Source organism: Falco punctatus (assembly GCF_963210335.1).
Source record: "Falco punctatus genome assembly, chromosome: 5".
NCBI classification, from domain to species: domain Eukaryota; kingdom Metazoa; phylum Chordata; class Aves; order Falconiformes; family Falconidae; genus Falco; species Falco punctatus.
This window is the reverse complement of record NC_137584.1, coordinates 12,740,592-12,756,757: the sequence shown is the minus strand read 5'-3', so window position 1 is coordinate 12,756,757 and position 16,166 is coordinate 12,740,592.

Sequence of the window (16,166 nt, the reverse complement as noted above, 5' to 3'; positions counted from 1 at the left end):
AAATATCTGTCAGATATAATAGATACTGCCTTGGGACTAGATATGTCTTTTGGTTCCTACCGGCTCTGGACTCTATTATTCAATATGGTAATAAAACTTCCAAAGTAGTTTCATGCAAATATGCATAGAGATACAATTCATAAGGGAGTATAAAGCCTTCAACACTAAGCACTGTATGGATATGCAATTTTCCTTCAACATAAAATTTACTTCTTTTTTGGTGAAGTAAATGGTCAAGCTTCTAATTTAGCTTTGATTTCATATTGTTATCTCAGTGGCACTCCTCCTTCACAATATCTCATCCAACCCACAGATCCCTGTATCAGAATAATACCTTGGCTGCCTTCTTCCTCTGTAGGTTGAGACAACACAGAAAAGGAAACAGAAACCACTGTGGATGGCAAACTCAATTCAAGCTGACAATATGATGCTGCTGTTGAAAAGGCAAAGCTTATTCTGTGGTGTATTAAATAAACATCATACATAAAGCGCTAGGTGTAGTTGATCTACTCTATTTGTCATCAGCTGGGCTACCACAGGGCAACACACTATTAGAGAGAATCCAGAGGACAACAACAAATACAAACATCTTAGAAAATATGACCTGTAAGAGACAGCAGCATGCAGAGTACAAATGGGGAGTGGGGAACTCTCCCTTTCGTTTAGGTGTCTGACTCACACTTTAACTATATGTGTCTAGTGAAGAGCATTGTTTAATGAGATGTATATGTATATATCTGTGTATATAAGGAACGTTCTTAAGGGAAGCACATTCACTCTTCCAGTCTGTAAAAGGCTCTTGCAAAGGCAGGAGCTGTCACTTGAGCAAGAAGATAGCAATTTAATATTTTATCAAAGCCTATATTCAAGCAGAGCTTCTGTCTAAAGCGAGACAAACTCTATTATGTCGCTGCTTCTTTAACATTTATGTGGGAAAATTTTAGAAATAGGTTACCAAAATATCTTTCAGGGTTGGTCTTGATATGATAAATTTTGTTCTCAACAGGTCCATCCCCATTTTTGGGACATTTCCAAACCTAAAATTCTGTGATTTCCGTTATTTGATAGAGTTTGCTCCTGGTATTTCTAATCAACATTTTTCCCTGCCCTGTTATTATTCTGTCATTGTGCCCAGAATATCTAAGGCAGTGGAAGAGAGAAGCCTCCAGAAGGTCAGTGCTGATGCTGCTGTGTAGTGCTCTTGTACCTGATTGCTATCAGAAAACATAGCAGAGTACCACACAGACAAGTTCTGTGGAAGAGTTTTCCTGACAGAACACCACATGCTGGTATGGTTAGGTCTGGTTGGACACATACAGCGTTTTCTTTAAGTGGGACTCAGTGAAGGGTGGTTGCCCCCACTACACACAAACCAGCAGGTTTCATAAAGCAGTTCGTGCTTTGCATTCTTCCATTTATGGCCCCAAAGTCCCTATGATTAGACTGCAAAATGAGAGTATGCATAAAATATTTTTACACTGGCTCACTGATCCAGAGTACTTCTACCAATCCACAATCTAGATGAAAAAGAACCTAAGAGGCAATATAAAAAGAGACTGTTTAAGGAAGATCAAATGTGGTTAATTTTATACATATATATATATGTATATATATTATATTGATGAATATTGTTATCTCAGTGATATGATTATTGAAATATATATATATAGAAATATATATATTTTGCTGGGTGTCATACAAACACATAAGTCTTAATTTCCATCTCATAGTGCTTGAGTTTAACTCCATCCTCTACTTATCTGATGATAATGTTTTGCTAAAATGAAAGACACTGAGAAATGCCTATTTCATGTCATACACCTACATAAATCTGGAGGTGTCACAGCGTAGAAGATGTCTCCAAACAAAAAGGAATAGAACTGATCTCATGTGATGGCTCTCAGATGTAATGTTTTCAGATACCTCACACCACTAATATTACCTTAATCCACTGGGTAAAGATCTTTCCAGACTGAAATGACTCAGGATTTTGCACAGCTATGCAGTGAAATCAAAGGACTCTTGTGCGCGTTGTAAACCACTGCAGAAAGGAAGTTTTAGGTAATCAGCATTATATAGTTTGGGGAGGAAGTTTTGAGGGTTGCTTTTTCCTGGTTTTTTTTTTGTTTGTTTGTTTGTTTGTTTTCCTGATAAGCTCTATTTTCTAACACCTACTAATTTTTTTAAGTTCATTTTGCCAGCATATATGTAATACAGGCTATTAAAAGGGTTGAAAATGAATAGCAGCCTTTATTAAGAAAGGACTTTGACTTACAAACTGTTACCATTTAAGTGACCCTTGTCTATTTTAAACAGTGCAGAGATTGTTTCTGTTTGCCCAGCAGTATCCCAAGTAACTCTTTTGTACAAGGAATAAATATCTGAATTAGAAGCTGAAGTATGTGCAGTCAGTAATGTCTGTGAAGCAGTATTGGAAACCTGTAATTAGTAAAAAGTCTTCAAATTTGAGAAATTTCATTGCTTTTCTCAATTTCCTGTGAGACAAAAAGAAAAATCTAAATGACAGCAGACTCATCTGTTAAAATAATCATCAATTTCCTCATTAGAAGTTCTTACCTGGATTCTTATAGAATTCTTCTAAAATATCATTTATCTTTTATTGAACAGTACATTCCTCAAAATAATTACATTCTGCTAGAACATATTTGCATCTTTCTTACCTAATCTATCAAGAAGCATATTTCCGTTCTTCTTCTTACTCTCAATTTCATCTGGCTTTTAGTTTCAGGGGGGAAAAAAATCACTCTTATTGTTAACTTTAAGTAACTGTTTTCTAATACCTGAAGATACAACAAAACATCTGCAGGTAAATTTGTAAATCTGGTTTCTGGAATTTATTCCTTTTTATTTTGTGGCCCGTCAATGGCTATGTTTAAAAGAACATAAAGAGCATAGAAATGTTAAATATCTATTACAGTCCATTACCTTAACTTAAATTTTAATTTGGAAAGCTTAGTATGATTAACTGTTGGTGAAGAAATATCGGCGATCTCACTAAGATGTGGTTTAAAGCAACTTATTTTGTGCAGAATGCTTGCTAATACTTGAGAGACCAAGTAAGGGAAGCTGTAGAGGATCTAGTTATAATCTGTGATTTGTAAACTGTGAGGAAATTAGGCTTTGGTTGCGCATAGCTTTATAAACCTCTATTCAAGATGCTTTCCAAAGGAAAATGAGTTTTATGTTTTTTCTGTGTCCTTCTCTCAGCATTCTTTTTCTGTTCTCTGCCTCATGCCTACTCCTTCAGAAACTTTTGAACCTAGTGCCCCACTTCAGCCAAATTTGAGAAGGAAGAATACTTTGAGGTAATTTTCTACAAGTTTCAGGAATGAAGATGTTCAGGGAGGGGAGGTGCCTTGAGCAGCTTTGGAAGAAGGGCTGTGTATAAGAGTATCCTTTATTGAAAAGCTGCCAGAGAAGCCATATTGGAACTCAAACCTGAGATACTGGGTACAGAATACTGGACTTCACGGATTCCAATGAATTTCATGGTATGGTTATTTATTTCAGTGGAATTATTCAAATGTTTGAAAGTCAAAACTCCAATTAATATACAAGTGAGAACAGTGTAAAATATTACGAAACTATGGAAAGGTCTTTGACAAAGATTTTGATGCAAGTTGTAAGTCATCTATCATTTATGTATTATATTGAACTAGTGTACTAATACTAAAAGGACAGTAGCAGTAAACAAGGATAATGTCATCAGTGGCTTACAGAGGTGGAAATTTAATGGAAATGTGAAGTGCTGAGTCATAGTTAAAATCTGCAATAGTGGAATATGGGATCCTATCATTCTCGCAAATTTTAAGTATATCTGGTGAGTTTTGAAAGAGATATTACAATAGTCTCGTTAAATCATTTAATGGATAAGAAAAAATATGTCAGTTATTCTAAGTGCATTCACCTACAGAGCACCTTTAAATACCAGATTTTAGGAGTTCCTTATTCATGGCCTGGAGCCACAAAATGTAATGTAAATATTTTATCTCTTCATTTATGAGGATGGGAGTATTGATCCAAGATGCAAATCCTTGTGACATACAGCCAGATTTGGTGAAAGTTGTTGCAGGGAATTGGAAATTTCCTGCTGTATATGAAGAAACAACACGGAGCAGCAGAGGAGTTCCATAGGACAGGTGATACAGCTGGATGTTATATAGTGTGTTTAGGTCTGAATGAGTCAGTTCCCTGAAGGTCTGACAGGTTGGAGCATTCACAACAAGTGCAATAGAAATGGCTTGGAAATGGAAGAGACAAAGTAGAAGACTAAAGTGGTACAGCTTGGCTACATGACAGCCAAAACTCTACAAGGGAATGATAACAATTTATAAATACTTCAATGGTGTACAGAAAAAGAGGAGAATTATCTAGTTCAATGAACAGGATATAGAATTGAAGACGAAATGAAGAAAAATTAAATTGATCAGTTCTAGGATTCAGTTCTTGTGACATTAGATTTCCTCCCTGCAACAGTTGCCTTCAAGGGAAGAGGAAGAAGCCTCCTTTTTTTGGAAAAACACTAGTAAATAGCCATTAGCGAACAATCCTATACAGATGTAAGGTGTAACTCATAACAAATTCCTAGTGTTACCAACATATAACCCTGACAGAACTAATGTGACCATACTGTTTGACCTACCCTGTAGTGGACAGGACAATCTTGAAGAAGCTCCTGACTGTATGATGTCTCCTTCTTGTCCATTACATACAGTTGCAGCCTCGGTGTCTGGGTCATTATGCAATTTCTTTTTTCCAGTTCTTCACCTGAAATATTCTTTAAGCAGTGAACCAAAGCTCGAAGATAGATGGTCTGAGAGCATGGATGTGAGCCCTGTACTTGTAAGGGAGGAAAGGGAGGGGGAGCACAAGAATTTGGAAGATTACATGTTCAGCATATCTTTTCTTTCTGCTTGTTTGCTCTCTCTGTACAGTTTGTTTTGGTGCTGAAGACATCATATAAGAAAAATCAATATGTATTTTTATCTTAGGACTAGTGGAAGATGGGTATTCTCTCACCACTGGACAGAAAGAGCTTAAAGGATTTCCATACATCTTGATGTATACATTTTCAGAATGAAAAAAATAAGGAAAGATTTCTAATTTCTATGTAGTCAAAAGAAAACAAGGAATTTAAAATGAGAATTCTCTGTTGATAAATGCTTAGCATAATAAGTCAACCAGGTGAATTCCCTAGTAGAATTACTTGGAGAGTACAATGAGCTTTCTGGCCCTGTGGTCCTGGGGCACCCAGCTAATGCGAACAAGTGGTGAGGATGGAGCACTGGATGGTAATCTGCCTCCTTCTAGTCAGTCTGTGGTACACATTTAAAGAATACATGAATCTCACAGTCTGGCAAATATGAGGCGCAGGACTGTCCCTTCTGTAGACTATTGCTTGGTATGTTGAAAAGAAGCATTCATAGTCAAGAAAGTTCCCCTGCTGTCTCTGATGGCCCTGTCCCACAGAGCTGGCCATGGTAGCAGCTGAATGAGAAGCAAACCCAGAGCAGACCTTCTGTGATACAGAACTCAGATTTCTTCTATGATGTGATTTTTTTGTGAAGAGTGAACTCACAGACAGGTTAACGTGGTGTTTTCTCTCCAAATATGTTCTCTCCATCCTAGCTGTAATTCACTTTCATGTCTCAGTAACCTAATGTGGACCTGCATCTGCCTAGACCTTGGTGCTCGATTCCACTGTATTTGTGATACATACATTTTCTTCAACCCAGACTGCATCTTTCCCTCCTTTACAGAAGACTCTGAAGAGGAACACCACTGTAGTACCTATGAAAAATTGTTCAAGTGATAATAACTATGTTGTGTAACAATAGATGCAGATGCACCCTTTAAAAATCTTTCAAACTGTTCACAAACTGTCCACTTGATATACATGTATTATTTTAGCCATTTTCACCCCATGTCAATTTACTGATCACACACACCTGTGGCTCCTGTTTCAAACTAGGCTCCATCATTGAAGTTTACATGCATAAAGATGCAAAGCCCTGCAGCAGTGCTTACACGTAGACTGTGAATGCTGAGGCCTGACTGGGAAGCTCTCTCAAGTCCTAGGAGAAAATTGTAAAAAAAGATTTCAGGATTGAAAACAGAGATAACAAATTATTTGAAGCAAAGTCTCCAAGCGCCATGTGTTTGTGCAGCATCCATCATGATATTGCCTTGATTATGCTCAGAGCTCTTGCGTCCTGTTATTGTACGTGAGAACACCAGGTTGTATTATTTTAGTTATAAACTAAATAATTTTCCCCTTTTTCCTTTTCTTGCCATCAACATTTTTATCTTCCCTCAACCTAGGTAAAGATTTTTTCCCCTTTTATGAATATTTATCTTCCTTTCTATCATATATTAATTTGGAAAGCAAAAAGATAATTTTGAAGAGTTAAATAAACAATAGGCCCTACTTTAAACCCACAAAGTCGTAATACTCAGCATTCCAGGGCTGAACCCAACAATTCATCCTCTGTGGCTCACAGGACTTACACCAGCTCTAAAATAAATGGGCACAGTCCCAAATACTGAGGCTGACTTGTTATCTCTATATGTCCTTCTCAGATAACAGACATTAAATAATTAACTATACAAAGTCTTATTTCAATTAAAATGGTAAAACTGATAAAGAAGTTTTCTTTACTTTTGGGAACAGATCTCTGGCTTGTAATTGCATTAATTACAAATACACACAGTTAAAAAGTTATTCAAATGCAAATTTTCTTAATGAGAAGAAAGCAACTGGGAGTATAATTTTTAGTTGTTGCAGTTAATGAAAGTATTTGATTTTGGTTTAATTCCACTTTTAATAAAATAAAGTGCTCTCACAGTGATGAGATTTCACTAATACAGCAGCATCTAACAGCAGATGCTGGAACTTCCAAAGGCTGCTGATGGTGAATAGATCAGCCAGCACTGGGCCCTCAGTGGTGACAGGTGAAGCAAACACCACCCCTGTGCAGAGCTGTACATGGTCAGACGCTGATCTCTGGCTAACAGCAGCGTACTAAAGGATGTCACCAAAGTAAGGCACTGGGCAGACAATTTATGCCTTACAAGTACAAGGGGAGGAGTAGGGCGATGTCTGGGCCCCACTGTTTTCGTAACTTTGAATCACGGAGGACGGAGTTGGGAGAGCCCTCTGGAGAATGTCTGGTCCACTGTGTCTCCACTGTTTTCGGTGCAAGAACACAAGCTCCTGCAAGTGTGCCCAAGTTTTAATTAAAAACCAAATGTAAATGAAGTTTAAGTTGGAATAAACTATTTATTTCATTTTGTTTGCTTGCTTGTTTTGAACTGTGTTTGTGCATTGCAAGGAAATAATTTCACAGGGAGTGGCATGCTCTCTTATGAGCAGCTAGTGTTTACAGATCACGTGTTGAAGAATACTGACCTGGTCCACCCATCTGTGCATGAGGCACGGTCAGCTACACCTAAGCCCTTCCTTACAGAAGTTTGTCTCACCTTATTTTTAGAAACCTTCAGTGATGGTGGCTTTCCAGGTGTGGGATGAAGCTTGGTGCACTCCCATTCTCAAATGAAGGCACCATGGTGCAAGAAACAAGGAAAATGAATACCTTCTAAAATTCTTTTCAACCTTATGGAAAAAATACATGTCTTGTAGGCTATGTTAACTGAAGCCAAAGACTTTTTCTTTTTTAAAAAATGTTGTTTTGATTTTTGTTTTAACCTTCAAGTAGTTCATATTACAAAAAGGCTTGGACTTCCCTAAAGATTCCCTAGTATTTTATTGAACACTGGTAAGGAATTGCAGTAACTTCTCTTCAAAAGGACTGATGTCAAAATGGATTACCCACCTTCCCCAAACTTAATTCCTTCAATTTTGTTTCTATTTAAAATTATTATTAAAAATAACCAAGTATATACATATTAGTGGATTACTCTTATACCCTTCAATCTTGCATGTGAGATGGTATCTCTGAGAGAGAGCAATCACCTGGGAAAACAGGAAGCAACAGCCTGGTGACTCAGTCCTGCCCCTCTTCACCCTTCAATCCAGGAGGGATGGAGGAAGAAGGATGGCTTGTGTCTGGTAAGTCCCGTCACTGGACAAGCATCCAAGTACCATAAGGGGCTGTATCTAAACTCCAGTGGGTTACATTTCCTCACCTGTGAATCCAGGATGCCAAGCTTTCAAACTGTTTTTGCAATTTAAAGCAAGAGTGAGTTCCAGAAAGGCTTGGTCTATTTGCAGACAATTTAGGAACAGCAAAAAGGTAAAATGAATCAAATAAATAGGAATGTTTTCATTTAACTCTAATTAACAAAGTTGAAGGTGTGATAAAAGAGTCCCATAGTAAATCTTAGCTGTTTGCATCATATATAATGAAAAGATCTAGTTATTTTTAACATTTTAACAGAATATAATTTGGTATAGAGACAGAGTGTTAATTTTACAATTATTCTTCTTCAAGGAAGCAAGTATTTCAGTGGTACATACATGGCAAATTAATTTTTCATAGATACTATGCATAAATGAAATTTAGAGAAAAATATGCATATCTGAAATTGAATAGATTCACCATAGAATCCTGATAAGCTTTCACCTGCTGTTAATTTTCCTCTCAGATGAAAACACTACAGAGCAACACAAACAGATATCTAAGCACATCTTCTCAGGGTGGAAAAGAGTTTTAAGATTAAAACTTCTAAGAGATTTTGACCCCAGGCAACAGCCTATAGAAGCCCATGGGGAGATCCCAGATAAATTTAACAGACTTCAACATATAAGGCCACTGACAGGACAATCTCCCTGTTTTACAAAGGAAAGATAAGAGTTACAGGAGTGAAGTAAAGGGTGAGGCAAGAGGAGGAAGGAAAGGACTCCATTCTGGGAAAGGACAGAGTATATTGGAGTTCGGGTCAGAGAGGAATGAAAGGCTAGAGCAGCAAGTGGTATAGGGCACAGCAGGTGTGGGGTCTTTCCCAGTTTTCCTTTTCCCTTGTGTGGAATGGGGGACATCTCCTAGTCAGCTCTAAGCATTTCACCGTTCTCCCGCAGAAGCTAAGGGGCGAACTGTGACCTCCTCCACCCACCTTGGGGGACACGGCCACGGTAGGGTTTTTCAGGTTGTTTCTGCTTCAGGTGTACCTACACCGATCTGAAAGTATTGGGATGAATGACCTAGAGAAACTTTTCATGTGCAAAAGATAGCTAGTCTAAGTGCTGTAAAATCTGCATGTTTACTAATTTGGAGTGCATTGTAATGATGAGGGGCAGAGATATGCTTTGGGGAATTTGTGATCTGGGGTTCTCCAGAGGCAGTCTTTGAAAGAAGCAATAGCAAGCTTACTTTACAACTGTCAGATTCCATGAATGTTTTTTGCTTCTTGAATACTATTGTGGTAATGGGATGAAAAAAAGGAACAGGATTTGGATGGCCAGGATGGTGGGAGTAGCTTGTACACTGTGAAATGAGAAGGAGATAATGACAGAGGGAGACATCAATTTGCTTTTAAATGCTTACTATTACTGTAACTGTCATGTCATGAAATGTCATTGGCATCTTGAGCCACAGAGCCAAGTTTCTTTTCTCTTTTTAAATACAATATTTTGGACACAACCATGATGTCCATTGTGCTATAAAAAAACAGAAGCTTGGGGATGGGAACTGGGTATTTCTAGCATTCCTGCAGCTAGTGGAGAGAATAGTGATGTGGGATGCTGTGGTCTTGGAGGGACACTTGTGACCATGCCCTTTGAGCTGACCCTTTCCTTCTCTGTATAATATTGACAGTGGTGTTTCCCCCTCCAGTATAGTGCTAAGGAAAAACATTGTCTGGTTTTGCATACTTGAATTACATCACTATAGCTACATCTTCAATGGATGTCTGCAACTGCTAAAAAGCCCATTCGCATGTACAAAGCCAAATGTAAACGCATTCTCTTCAGGAAAGAAAGAAACTCATTACTGGAAAACTCTGCTAAGACAGTAAACACATCCCGGGCATATCTTGTGCCCTTTTAGAATGGGAAAGTCAACAAATATTAGGCTTCTAGAAAACAATTAAATGATGGGTTATTTTAAGTTCTCAGATAACCTTAATTCTACCTTATTTGAACAATTTCCCAATAAACACACAACTTCTCATTTTCTGTCTCGAAGACCGTACTGAAAGAGAAGCTGCTTATGTTTTCTCTGTGCTCCGACTTGCCCTAGTCCAGAAAAGTACACCCCACCTGCTAAATTTTACAGGTACCTCACCCCACTCTTCCCACCCCTTTATTCTCATGCAAATGTGCAATGTAACACTTTTTTTTCTTCATTTTTCCATTAGTCAACAAATTGTGTTAATTTCTGGCTTCAGCACTGACAGGCTCTACAACAAAAAGACCTGTAAGGTGACCCTTCTCCATGCAAGTGCTAAAATGTAGTATATTGTATCTCTTAAGACACTAGCACATCTCTTTTCTCTTTGATCACGTGCAAGGTCTGATAGAGAGGCTCCTGTTCCTCCTGTGCAGAGCATCCCCTGTTGCCTCCCCTTGGACCCACAGCTCAGCCATGCTGCTCTTGTTACGTGCTGCAGTTACTCCAACTAAGAGCAGGACACTGGGAATTCTCCCAGCCTTCCCAGGGCTATTGTCCCCAAGGAAAGAGGAGGCAGGACAGAGTTCAACTTGTCTGTATTTCTTAAGCTTTCTTACAAGTCTGTGTTCTGCTGAATTTGAAATTATACAAAGGTGCTGTCAGGCAGCCATAAGTATTCTCAGTAAATTTTTAAGTAAACACATGTTAAATTACTTGTCACTATATACAGAGAAGGAATAAAACCTCAGTTTTAGTCTTTTGCAATGTTTATCTAAATATCTCACTTGCCTAGCTCCAGTTCCTGTTGGTTTTTCATCTTATACTCTGTAGTAACTTTGGATTTACAACACCCTTAGTGGGTGGTAGATGCTCAGGTTTTGCACAGTGTGAAATTCCAGCTGTAATCAGTGCAAGTGAATTGCCTCAAATGTTGGGGCCAAACCTGTGACCCAGAAATGTGAGGGTTAGGAGATGCCTCCAGAGATCATGCAGTCGATTTTCCTATTAAGAGGCAAGACTAAATATACACAGGTCATCATGGTCCACAGCACCAGCAAAAAGGCTCAGTACAGCTGAGTGATCCATCCAGCCCAGCATCTACTGCTGTGACCTTGTATGCAAGGGTGAGAACAGCCATCCCCGGCCACATGTGAAGGCCTGGAGTGGCTGGAAGGGTCCTGGTCATTTCCATATGCCCGTGCACGCATTCTTCCAATCTGCTGACCTGCTGATCAAGGAGGAGGGCACTGGTCTCCTGTGACTGTGGGGAGAGGAGCATTATAATTCTGTTTGTGACCTACAAAGCTACCCCAGACCATAATTTGGACCAAAGAGCTGAACAAAGGGGACCACACTGGCACAGCCCATTGCTGCAGGGTATGTATGTGCATAATATAGTCTTGCACTGGGATGGCAGGGATTTCACCAACTCCCCATCTAACCTCTTTTAAGGCTTATAATTAGAAGGCAAACTGTTGATAAATATTCCCTTAAGCATGATTGAAAAATCATGCTTACTGAAAAGTAATTGTATAGTATTTTCATCTTTTCAATAGAAAGGAGTCATCTTGCCTAGGGGTAAACATCTGAAAGTTGGTTGTCGATGTCTAGACTCATCAACCTAGATTCCCTTTATAGCCAGCTGAAAGAAACAGGCACCTCCAGGGTGTGATTCATCTGTCTGTCTTAGAAGAGATGTTAAGTGGAGAAGGATTGCTTTCTGAAATATATGCCGCAAAAATTATTAGACTTGTACAGGAAATGGTATTCATATTCTGTGGGAAATGGATTTAAAAAACTTGTTTTCTTCAATACTAGAGTGAAGAAAAAAATGTTCAGAATTTCAGGGAAATTAAATATTAAAATTTTTCCTCTTGCTTAGTTAAATGAAGTTTTTTTCTGATGTTTTCTTCTTATTTTATGTCTTAATGTCTTAATGGAAAAAAGTACATTTAGAGAGGAAAAGAGGTTTTAATAAGAAAAACTGAAACATGATGGGGTCAAACTGGAGTATTTTGATCTCATTGGGATGTTTCAACTTGGACTGGTTTTGTCTTATGAAAGGTCACCAAAACTGGCCCATTCCTATAGAAATGACATTTTTATAGAAAAATGTGAAGGCAGAATATTTTCAACCAGCTATAGTAGTTATATGTGAGTAGACAGACCTATGTAAAATTCACATTTTCAATTTCAAGACCCTCTTTATAAAAGCATTCTGCTTCCAATTAACAGTAATTTTAACTTTCCTTAGGCTAACAAGTAGCTCTCACTTAAGAAAGGGCTAACTGCGGCATAATTTTGAGATACGTCTTATAAAGGCAAGCTCCTAACAGAAGTAAAATAACAAGGCATGTAAGATTACTTTGTGCTAATTTGTTGTCACAATTTTCTTGAAGGACATGACCAATAAACTGAAGTATCATATAGTCCTTACTTTCATGTGACCAAGTGCTAACAAAGAAAATAAACAGAATGATGCTGTAACAAGGAGAATTTGTTTTGGTCCCTCTATAAAAAACTAGCCAGGGATTTGAATTTTATATTATAAATGAATGATGGATATCAAGCTATCTAAGGCTGCAAAGCTAATACATTGAGCCACAGTATGACAATAACGAGCTCTGACAGTCTAACTGAGTAAGGGAAAGTTTCACAGAGCTGGGTGTCTGGAAGGAAGACATCAAAGTTGACAAATGACTTCTAGCTAACTTGCTTCCTTCTCCAAGGCATGTTCTAGTGATGCTGAGGGACAGATGTTAAATAGAGCTAGACAGAACTGAACACACTTCAATAAATATCTTGCTGATAGAAGGGTTTGCACACCAGGAAGAGATGAGAAAAAATTTTAGGAAAATCTGAACGATAGCTTAGACTTTCAGACGTACAGTGTGGGATTCACCTCATCTAATGGTGAATTGTCTACTACACAGTATTTACACTGGAGATTGGCAAACACACTTCATAGTCATTGGGGAGAAGTACGTATTTCTAGGGCACATTTTAGATACATGCTTTAGGATGAACACACCTAAGAAGCATTTATTTGTCTTGCCAGATTAAAAAGGCAGTCTAGGGTAACTAGCTTAGATGGCAGTGCATCCAATGGACCTGTCACAAATCTTCAGTGCAGTCTTAAGATCTGATAAACTAAACCACTGCCTACAGAATATTTTATAATTAATTTTCCATTTTTACTATATTGATTTTTTTTTCATCAGCCACTTGGATCTAATTCAGTGCCAGATGCTTTCTATAGACTAATTAGCCAATTGTTTGAGGGAGTAATGAAAGCTGAAAATTATAGTTAGGAAGAATCTGACTGCTACACATCTGGACTGACCAGAAGAGGAAAAAATGTTATTTGCTTGGCTTGTAAGCGCTATTAACTTTTTGCCAGGATAAAAGCAAATTGACTTAAAGAACGTAATAATTAAATAAAAAATATTCTGGCTTATAGCTCCTAGCATAACACAGTATTGTTCTTCCCCCTATGGCATCTCAGTTTTCTGTGTGTGGTACTGTGATATTAGTGGGTACGAGGTTGACTCAGTGCCTGTGGTGATCTGTAGTTCCAGGGCCCCATGTGCAAGGACAGGCCTGAATGTCCCAGCCCGGCCTCTCCTGATGCCCAGCACCCCCGTTACAGCCCATCTCAGGGCCACCAGTCCCTGCCCCAGCTCCGTCACAGGGCAGGGGGGTGTCTCCCGTCCTGTCTCTGCCCTGCCTGGATCCCCCGGGTGGACCCTGCACCAGGTGCTTTGCTTGCTGTGCCTGGGGCTGTTGATGGATGCTGGTGCCAGCGTCGCCGCTGCCTTTGTGGGATGGCACCCCAACGGCAAGGGCATGGCCCGCGCTGAGGTCGCCCTCCCTCAGTTCCTTCCCTGAGGGATCAGTCAGCCCCTCGCTGCTCCCCAACACATTGCCTTCTTCAGTGGCCTCCAAGAGGCTAAAAGGCAGCTAGTCACTGCTCACCATCAGTACGTGTAGGCTGCGTAAGCAAGGCCCGCTTCCTTTCGGAACAAGCGCACAGACCAAGTGTTTTCACCTGAAATGGCAAAAGAGCTTTTGCAAGGTCAGGCCAGGGCATGCTCTGATCTTCCTTGGATATTCAAAACCTCTCTTCACTGAAATGACATCAGAGAGGCCTGGAAAATGTGGACAAAGAGCTTAGATAAGCACTGGGTGCGAAGGCATATGTGAGTTTGGGAAGAGTGGTGGGCCTGTAGGTACAAGTCAGATCCAGGCCTTATCCAAACCCCTTCAGCGTCCAGAGGGGACAGAGATGGTCACACGGGGCACCACTGAGGTTTCAGAGAGGCACAATGTCCAACATAGGAAGATTGTACAGTGAAGATAATAAAGGCATTTGTATATTTTGAAAATGCTAGGGAATGGGTTCATGTTTTGGCAACTGCAATGCAAAAGCAAAGACAACATGGCAGAAACCTCTGTGGCACAACTGTGTTAGAAGCAGCAATGTTAATGAGCAAGTAACTAAAATACACGGAAACACTGAATCAACACCAAAAATGCTGAGTAGCTGTCATAGACAGCCAGGTGGGACAAGGTATTAATCTAATGCTCTCAGAAAGAACTGTACAAACTGGTTTATGTTTTTCCAGACCTGTGCCTAGAAGGTTTAAATGATGAGAGCATATGGTAGCGTTTTGGGGTCTGCAGCAGGTCTGCAGGTAAGTTAGTTGACCTCAAAGACTTAGCCGTGTACCTTTAAGACAGCCACAAATTGTCAGGTATGTAAACAGGATGTGAAGAATCGGAACTTGGAACCGCAGCATACGGGCACCTACAGCTGCAGCAAACAGCAAGCAAGAAGAAGGACGCAAAAACCTATCAGGGTCTAACACCTGCACTGTCTAAGATATAAAAATATTTTGTATAAACAATAAAGGCCATTTTGTCCGAACCCAGCCACGCAGACATAGTGTTTCTTTTAAGTCCGCCTCAACTTGCGTCACCACAGTAGCATGGCAGTAAGAAGCAAGTTTCTCAACTAAGGAGGAAGTGCTTAGACTTAAAGGAACACAAAAAAAAGCATAGTACAACTGACCAAAGCTCACCTTGGCTGCACTTAACGTATCCAACAGTAGCCATAAGCAAATGGAGAAAAACATAAGAACAGGGCAGGTACTTGTACCTCTTACACTACCAGCCTCTGGTCATATTCACCTTGAGGACTCCCTATGCTGTGTATGGTTTCTGATTATTGTAACCTTGGGAGGATTTATCTTCAATTAACTTGTGTAATGGCCTTTTTAATTAATGGAAACATTCAGACCCCTTTGGCAAAGCATTCCTTGCCTGGGGCCATCTTGCACTTAAAAAACACCTACCTTTTATTTTAAACCAAGTTCTTACTGTCTTCATTTAAAGTTCTAGTCTTGTCTTAGAAGACATCTGAACAGTCCATCAGAGGTTAAATGAATGGCTGTAGATATGTTTGATCGTTTGATGAGATAAGACTGCTTTCTGAACAGTATTCACTGAAAAGCCAACTTTGTAAGCAGTGGACAGCAAGTTTTAAATGTTTGACCATTTCCATGCTCTGAATGTCAGTCATTGTTCTGCTTTGAAAGTATCTCATTACTCAGTGTTTCAGAAAGAGGATACAGTTGTTAGCATACCTTACTCCAGCCTGGATAAATCCTAAGCATCTATGGCACACAAGAGTTTTCTCAATCACTTCCAGCTTATTTTACCTTTGTTTTTCTTTCCTCTTCCTCTCTTTTTCTTTCTTTTTAATGAGAATCTGGTTTAGACAAGCAAAGTAACTCTCTTTTAGGTAACACTGTTACTGTGCAGCACCATTTGGGTTTCGAGCAATGCATTAATCAATTGACATTTCAGAATGGTCTGAAACCTCAGATGCCATCCCTATTATTTTCCATCAGTGAATTAGACAGTGCCAAGGAGAAGAAGCTGCACTTCCCCTTTCTATGTGCTTTATCTAAAAGACAACATAGTCAGTTTTGAATAGCAGTCCAAGAACATCTAACCTCTTCTTTCCATGTAAGATGGTAAAATAAATTTAATAATCCAGAAAGTAAACTTGTCGGA